General features: G+C 45.1%; 1 non-coding gene across 1 annotated transcript; it reads left to right on the top strand.

The window, feature by feature from the left end:
• The first annotated feature begins 3,770 nt into the window (after positions 1-3,770).
• Trnak-cuu (transfer RNA lysine (anticodon CUU)) lies at positions 3,771-3,843 on the top strand. The gene has a single exon. It is a non-coding gene; the product is annotated as a tRNA-Lys (tRNA).
• The last annotated feature ends 4,212 nt before the right edge of the window (positions 3,844-8,055 follow it).

The following is an 8,055-nucleotide window of genomic DNA, read 5'->3' on the forward strand; positions in this document are numbered from 1 at the left end:
AACAAAAAGGCACAGCGACCCTCCCCAGTTCATCTTCAGAGTCCTGACATGACATTTGGGTTTAAATAGGAGCAAGTGGTATGGATGCATAACTAAGTAGCCCTGGCCGAGATGTGATCGCTTGCCATCGTGGTTTCATCTTTAACCTCTCCTGCGCTGTGGTCTGCCAAGATAGATGAACTGTGAAATCTGTTGAGAGAAAAGTTGTCCCTCTGGCTGGAACCATGCGTCAGCCCTTTTCTTCCCCAGCATGGAATCCCTGGAGAAGTTCCAGTTTCGTGGAGTCTTCTTAGAGAGAGGCGCACAAGTGTTTCTTTAAAAGATCTTCATTCCTACCAGGAAAATTACAGAACTACATTAGAAAAGGCTAAAGAGCCGGGCGGTGCTCGCCATTAGTCCCAGCGCTCAGGAGACAGAGGAAGCTGAATCTCTGTGAGATGGAGGCCAGAGTGAGTTCCAGGAAAGCCAGGGTTACACAGAGAGACCCTGACTGGAAAAAGAAAAGAAAAGCTTAAAGATCCTTGGGAAGTCCACGTGCCAGGCTCCTTCTAGGAGCTATCAGGTCAATATAGCCTGTTTGAAGAACAGAGGGGCAATAGATAGATCAGAGCAGTGGGCAAGGGACCTGACCTTGTAGTGGTTAGATGTTTTAATCCGTTTGTAAATAAAATGGCAGAAGTATGTTTTAAAATCCTGGAGACTTTTATTTTATGTAGCCAGAAAACATTTTCCAGCATGGTGATGCAGGGCTATAATCCCGATGTTCAGAAGGGTGCCACAAGAGAATCCATGGCCAGTTTGGAATACAAGAGACCCTGTCTAAACACAAAACAAAAACAAAAAACCATCATCAACAACACACACACATTGAGAGAGAAAGAATGCACTATCCGTCACCTTTATTTTGGTTTGTTGTTTTGTCATAGTAGAGTTCAAGTAGCTGAGACTGACCAAAGGTGACCTGAATTCCTGATGCTTCTGCCACCTCCTACCAAAAGCTGGTATCACAGCCCTGGTCCCTCAGGCCAAGTCTCAGCAAAGACAACCCAACAGTACACATTGCTATGTGTTTTGGGCTCCTTGTGTATGGGAAAAAGGTTGTATAGCTTTTAACTTTCCATGGCATTGACATCGTATTGTTGGTGGTGGTGATTTCTGGTTTTTCAAGACAGGGTTTCTCTGTTTAACTGTCCTGACTATGCTGGAACTCACTTTGTAGACCAGGCTGGCCTCGAACTCACAAAGATCCACCTGTCTCTGTCTCCCAAGTACTGGGATTAAAGGCGCACACCACCACTGCTCAGCATTTTTTTCCTATTTGTTTTTTTTTATTTTGTTTTGTTTTTTGCTGTTGTTGTTTTGTATTAATGTCTTTTAGAAAGGTATTTGTTTTTATTATTTTAAATTACATGTATGGGGTAGGGACAGGAGTGCAGATGCCTCCAAAGACCAGAAGAGGTTGTGGGCCTCTTTGACATGGGTGCTGGGAACAAAACTCAGTTTCTTTGGTTCAGTTTTTAAAATGATCTCATTTCTGTGTAGTAGATACGCGGAAGGATGAGGGCAGCACAACGGGAAAGCTATTGCAGTCTGTGTAGTAGATACGCAGAAGGATGAGGGCAGCACAACGGGAAAGCCATTGTAGTCTGTGTAGTAGATACTCGGAAGGATAACGGGAGCACAACGGGAAAGCCATTGTAGTCTGTGTAGTAGATACTCGGAAGGATGAGGGCAGCACAATGGGAAAACTACTGCAGTCTGTGTAGTAGATACACGGAAGGATAACGGGAGCACGATGGGAAAACTATCGTAGCTTTGTGGACACTCAGTTATGAAGAGTGATTTGAATATCGTGGTAGCAATGGCCATAAAGTGTGTGAAAGAATTTCAGATAAGTAGGCTTTGTTCAGAGGTATAGGCTTTGTTGGATAGCTGGATGCAGAAAATAAGGGGACAGAGGAAATTCAGTTGTTCTTCCTACTAATAAAACTTTGTGAATAATGGCTAGGCTTTATTCTTTAACAAATGGTTAAATAAAAGATTTGAATTCACTTGGAGACAATCACTTCACCTAATTCTGATTAAGGCATTCGAATTGTTTAGTGTGGCGGCATGGGCTTGTAATTTCAGAATCTGGGAGACTGAGGCATGAAGAGCTCTTCAGTTTATGGTCAGCCTGGACTATATAGCAAAATTTTGTAAAAAAAAAAAAATAGCCAGGTGATGTTAATGCATGTCTTTAATACCAGCACTTGGGAGGCAGAGGTAGGCAGATTTCTGTGAGCTCCAGGCCAGCCCGGTCTACAGAGCGAGTTCCAGGACAGCCAGGCTGTCTGGAAAAGGCTATTTTCACGGGAGGATCACCTTGAAGATAAACTGCAGGTAAGTAGTACAGATTTCAAGGATCTGTTTAAACGTTCACATCATTTACTACCTGTGCGCAGTTTCGTGGTATTTGAGAGGTTAATGCATTGAGAATGGGGCCGCTTCCTTCTGGCTAGCCTGCTCAGAAGCCTGGTTGTTGATTTAACTTCTATCTTGAGGAAGGCGATGAACTGAAATTTTAGGTCCGTGAGTGCGTGATTCTTTACAAGATTTAAATGTGTTTTCTTTTTTTTTTCCCCCAAGACAGGGTTTCTCAGTAGTTTTGGAATAGCTCTTGTAGACCTGGCCTCAAACTCACAGAAATCCCCCTGCCTCAGCCTCCCGAATGCTGGGATTAAAGGCATACACTACCACAGCCTGGTAAATGTGTGTTTTAAAAAGTTATTTCAAATTACTTCAACAAGTAGTACCTATTGAATTGGTAAGCTTTTATACTTTTTTGTTATAAAGTGATGAACTTTCGAGACTGAGTACCTAACAGTACTTTGCAAATAAAAAATACTTACATGATTTTAACAAATCACAGTAATGATGGTCTTTATAATAACAACTAAAATTTAACAAAATAGTTATATTTCATATACATTTAATTATCATAAAAGTAATAGCTTTTCTTTGGGGACAGGGTCTCAATGTGCAACCCTAACTGGCCTAAAATTTACATTTAAACCAGGCTGGTTTTTAACCATCAGTAACTGAAGAGTCATGGGTTCTGGTGCCCTCTCCTGGTGCGCAGCCGTAAATGCAGACAAAATACCCATATACGTAAAATAACATCTTTTGGAAGACTCTAAACTTTTTAAGAGATTTGTCTAGATATGTTATTTATATGTTTTTATAGGATTCTTTATTAGTCCCAGGTTTATTATATCTTAAAAAAAGAAAGACTATATGGGCACTCCTTAGTTTAAGTTTACCCGCGTTTGTTTTTGTTTTTTCATTTAGGCTTTAACTTGCGATTCCGAGCTATAGGATTAGCCATCACCCCCACACAGGCACACATCACAGAAAAATGTAAAGCCCTTACCTAGAGAAATTCACCAGGAGCTCAGAATATGTATGCGTTCATAAGCGACTATTCCATCTTCTTGGGTGGTCATGATGAGATTAGGAACGTGTTCTCATTTACTGTTAGAATTTAACAACTTTCCTTCTCTCCTCTATTCCTCCTTTTTTGTTGTTGTTTGGACTTCCTTCCCCCTTTATTTTACAATTTTTTTCCTCTTCGAGAATTGCACTCTTACTTTTAGGTTCCGAGAACCTAAAATATAGTGCTTTTCTATTAGTTTATTATCAATTTATTGGTTATATTTTCAAAAACAGAAAAATTAAAAAAAAAGTCGCTGTACACTCAAAAGGTAGAAAAACAAGGCAGGTTTCCGTCTGCCCGGCTAGCTCAGTCGGTAGAGCATGGGACTCTTAATCCCAGGGTCGTGGGTTCGAGCCCCACGTTGGGCGGCGCTCGCTTTTTGTCTGAGCGAGCAACCAAATTTAGTCTCAAATATTTGTGAGTCTTAAAAAAAACGTATTTAACTAGGAAGGATTCCTAAACTGGGGCAAAAAATGCTTTCAAAAGTAATCGTCTCTTCCAACACCGTTCTCACACTGCGCTTGCGCACTCCAAATCCCAGCTCCACGCCCATGGCTCGGGTTTAAACCAGGAACAGAAACTTAGGACATAATTTTAAGACTGCTTTTCCTGTGTTAGCTTTCATAGTCCGTTTCATAGTAACGGACTTTTTTTTTCCTAATAAAACTGTGAGCCCTGATTTTGTCTGTTTTTGATAACACAGAAGATGTGGTGTCAAAACAGACGTAGGTGCGGCAGGGCAGGGGAAGAACTAACTTCCCGGTTTGCGGACGTTCCCCGGTCACCCCGCTTTCCTCCAGCCAGTGCAGGGCTTCTTCGGGGGTGCGGGAGAGAGAGGCCCCGAGCGCTGTCTTCCCCGCGGTCCGATGTGCAGCGCCGCGCGCATCCTTTCTGGGGCTGTGTGGAGCCTTCAGCGCTGCCCTCAGACTCCCCAGGGAACCGATGGAGCAAGGCAGCCCGCGGCGGGAGAGAAGCAGACAGCGTGGGCTCCCGGGAAAGGGGCCACCAGCCCTGGAGAGGCTCCGGCCTCCGCCTGCCGGCCTCCCTCTCCCAGAGCAATGGATTTCCTTTAATTGATTTAATTTAATTGATATTTATTGAGCTCAACATTTTTTTCTCTGGTCCCCTCCCTGCCTCTTCCCTCCCCCCTTCAACCTTCTCCCAAGGTCCCTATGCTCCCAATCTACTCAGGAGATCTTGTCTTTTTCTACTTCCCATGTAGATTAGATCTATGTAAGTCTCTCTTAGTGTCCTCATTGTTGTCTAAGTTCTCTGGGATTGTGATTTGTGGGCTGGTTTTCTTTGCTTTATGTTTTAAAACCACCTATGAGTGAGTACGTGTGATAATTGTCGTTCTGTGTCTGGGTTACCTCACTCAAAATAATGTTTTCTAGCTCCCTCGAGCAATGGATTTCTTTACGGGCCTTCCCACTTTATCTTAAACATCTCATCCCCTCCCACCGTCCTCTCTGAGACAGGGGCTCTGTAGCCCCGGAACTCAGTGTAGACTACAGAGATGCGCCTGTCTCCCGAATGGCTCTGCGTGCGTCACTCACTAAGCCTGGCTCTCCAGTCTTTAAGCAGTCCACCTCTGCGCCGGGTGTGGCCGCACACCTTGTAATCTTAGCACAAGTGAGACAGGAGGATCGCTCGCTGCAAATTGGAAGTCAAACTGGGCTTAGAATCAAAAGAAAGAAAAAGAAAAAAAAAGCGGGTGGGGTGGGGTCGTTTGTGATGTTGCTCTTATTTCTATGGTGGACAGCTGGAAGGAAGGACAAAGTTACAACTGATACAGACAACCGGCAAGAAAAGGGTATTAATTGGTATTTTGGGTTAAACAGACCAGCCTGCTGTGTGAGAAAGGGGCGAAAACAATTTAGCTGAAAGCGCTCAGCAGTCGGTTAATGCTCTGGGGCTTGGATTTCTCACCACTTTCCAGGGGCGGGGTCTACTTTCCTCCCTTCCCAGCCAGTTCTAGTCAGGCTTTCACGTTCTTCTCATGCTCCCTACCAGGCTGTTAAACTGCTCATTAATCTGCCATCATCTCCACGTTTCCAAACCTATTAGCTAATTGCCATGCCTAATCCATTGGCCTATCAGAAACATTATAAACCTGATCACTTCAGCCTGGCTTCCTCCCCTTCCGCCCCCCAACTTCCAGCACGTTGATGTTCTCCTGACACCTTGTCGGTCCTTTTCTCTCCTGTCTCCCTTACTTGGGAGTGTCCCATGGATGAGTCCATGTTCCCCCTTGCTAAATGTGCACACCCCCACCTCAGTAACACCTAATAGTACTTTCCAGGGCCTCATCCTGGAGAATCGTCTTTATCTAGGCTGCGGTCACTCAGGGCATGCAGGTGGGGTCGGTGGAAGAGACTCTTCTTAGATTGTCCTGTTGGGGTTGCTGTGTACAGTTCCCATTGTAAACTAGACACTATTTCTGATCAGAGTTTTAAAAGAAGCAGCACAAGCCCAGCCCACTGGCCTTCTCAGAGACTCATCTGCCCACACTCCTGCCGTGGGCTCAAGCTTATAGGTTTTTCCTCAGCAGTCTTCTCTTTATATAATAGTCCAGTTCTCTTTCTTAAATGCGATTAAAAAAAAAAACGGAGACAAGGTCTCATCGTCCCCGACTGGCCTGGAATTGGGTATGCCCACCCTCCCGGCTGGCCTGGAATTGGGTATGTCCACCCTCCCGGCTGGCCTGGAATTGGGTATGCCCACCCTCCCGGCTGGCCTGGAATTGGGTATGTCCACCCTCCCGGCTGGCCTGGAATTGGGTATGCCCACCCTCCCGGCTGGCCTGGAATTGGGTATGCCCACCCTCCCGGCTGGCCTGGAATTGGGTATGCCCACCCTCCCGGCTGGCCTGGAATTGGGTATGTCCACCCTCTTGCCTCTGCCCCCTGAGCTGCTGGGATGAGACATGCACCATGGCTGGCAAGAAATTACTTTTTGAGTTAGGGTTTCTCTGTATAACTCAGGCTCAACTTGTGGCAATCCTCATGTCTCAGTCTCCCAACTGCCTGAATGACAACTAAATGTCAAACCAGCCAGCTATCTGGTTAGCCCCAGACTATGTAACCCAGGCTGACCTCAAACTCAAATCCTCCTGCCTCAGCCTCCCTATTGCTGAAATTAGACATGTACTACTTTGCCCAGCTGAAACTTGTGACGCCTAAAAACTTGTTTCTCCGGCAGTTTTCCTGTTCTTTGTGGTAACACTGTTTTTCTAGTTATCTGGGCCACAACCTTGGCACCATCTGTGATAATTCTTTCTCTCCAACTCCGTAAAGAAAGCGCCCTTCAGTGAATCAGGCAGGTCATGATTCTACCTCCCCACAACTCTGGCCCTGATTTAGGCCATGGCCATGTGTAAGGAGAGAGCCTACAAAGCACTGCAGCTGGCTTGGTTCTCAGTGCTAGCACCTGGACCTTCATTGTCAAGTGTTACCCTTTGTGTTCCCTACCTTCCCTTTGAAGCACGGAAATCTTATCTGAGTGCTTCCTAAAAGGTTCAAAGCCTATGCAAGACTTGGTTGCGGAAGGACTCAGGAAACTGAGTTCTGTGACTGGTAATTGCTTTGGGATTTGTCTCTTTGGGGGAACTTCAGATAAGAGCTTTTGGTATGTGGAAACTCACTGGCTAAGGTATAAATTGCATAACAAAAAAAAGCCTTTACAAAGCTAGTCAGTCAGTTCACTAGAAGCCGAGTCCCCTGTGGCTGCAAAGGCTAAAAAGCATTCTAGAGTGACCCTGTCTCTGCCACCGACCTGTGTGAAACCGAGCAGCAGTGAAAACGAGCGCACACACCACAGCCATGTGACTAACCTTGGCTAAGAAGACACTGGGAAGCATGGTGCAGTGTTATCAGTGAGTACTTACACATGCAGCCTGGGAGGACACCACATAAGTAAGGAGTCCGAGTTCCCCAGACCACCACACACCTTGTGGGGCAGCTACGGGAGTCACTAGGCCTCCACTCTTACGAGCAGCCCAGTATCTTCCACTTCAGAACATCAGCCAAACACAGTGACTATTCTCAGCTAGATACTAGGAAAGAGAACTTCTAAGTTTGTCTGAATTTCTAACTCACAGAACCACAAGCAAATAAGCCATGAGGTTCGGGTCAGGCGGCAGTGGAGCACACCTTTAATCCCAGCACGCAGGAGGTACTAAGTGCTAAGACTTCAGCTTTCTACTTGGAGGGCACAATTGGGCCTAAGATTAGCCAGTCAGTCCTTCACCCGTCACTTAGGATTTGTTAATTTATACTAGTTATATAAAGCTTTAGACAATCAGATTTTGTTTTCTAAATTAAATGATGAAATTTTTGATTTTTTAAAAATGACCTCAACAAGTCAAAGACAGTACAAAAGCAGAGTGAAGGGTATTTTTTGTGTGTCAGAATTTCTCTACAACTCAAGTTGGTCTTGAACTCCTGGGCTCAGGTGATCCTGCCTCTGGAGGGTCAGGTAGGTGTGTGCCAGCAAGTCCAACTGAGAATTTTTTTAAAAAAAATTCCCTGCAGAAAGAGCTGTCAGTGAAACAGTGAACCCAGGTGAGTATGAACAGTTAA

The sequence above is a fragment of the Microtus pennsylvanicus genome, chromosome 14 (assembly GCF_037038515.1).
Source record: "Microtus pennsylvanicus isolate mMicPen1 chromosome 14, mMicPen1.hap1, whole genome shotgun sequence".
In the NCBI taxonomy this organism is placed as follows: domain Eukaryota; kingdom Metazoa; phylum Chordata; class Mammalia; order Rodentia; family Cricetidae; genus Microtus; species Microtus pennsylvanicus.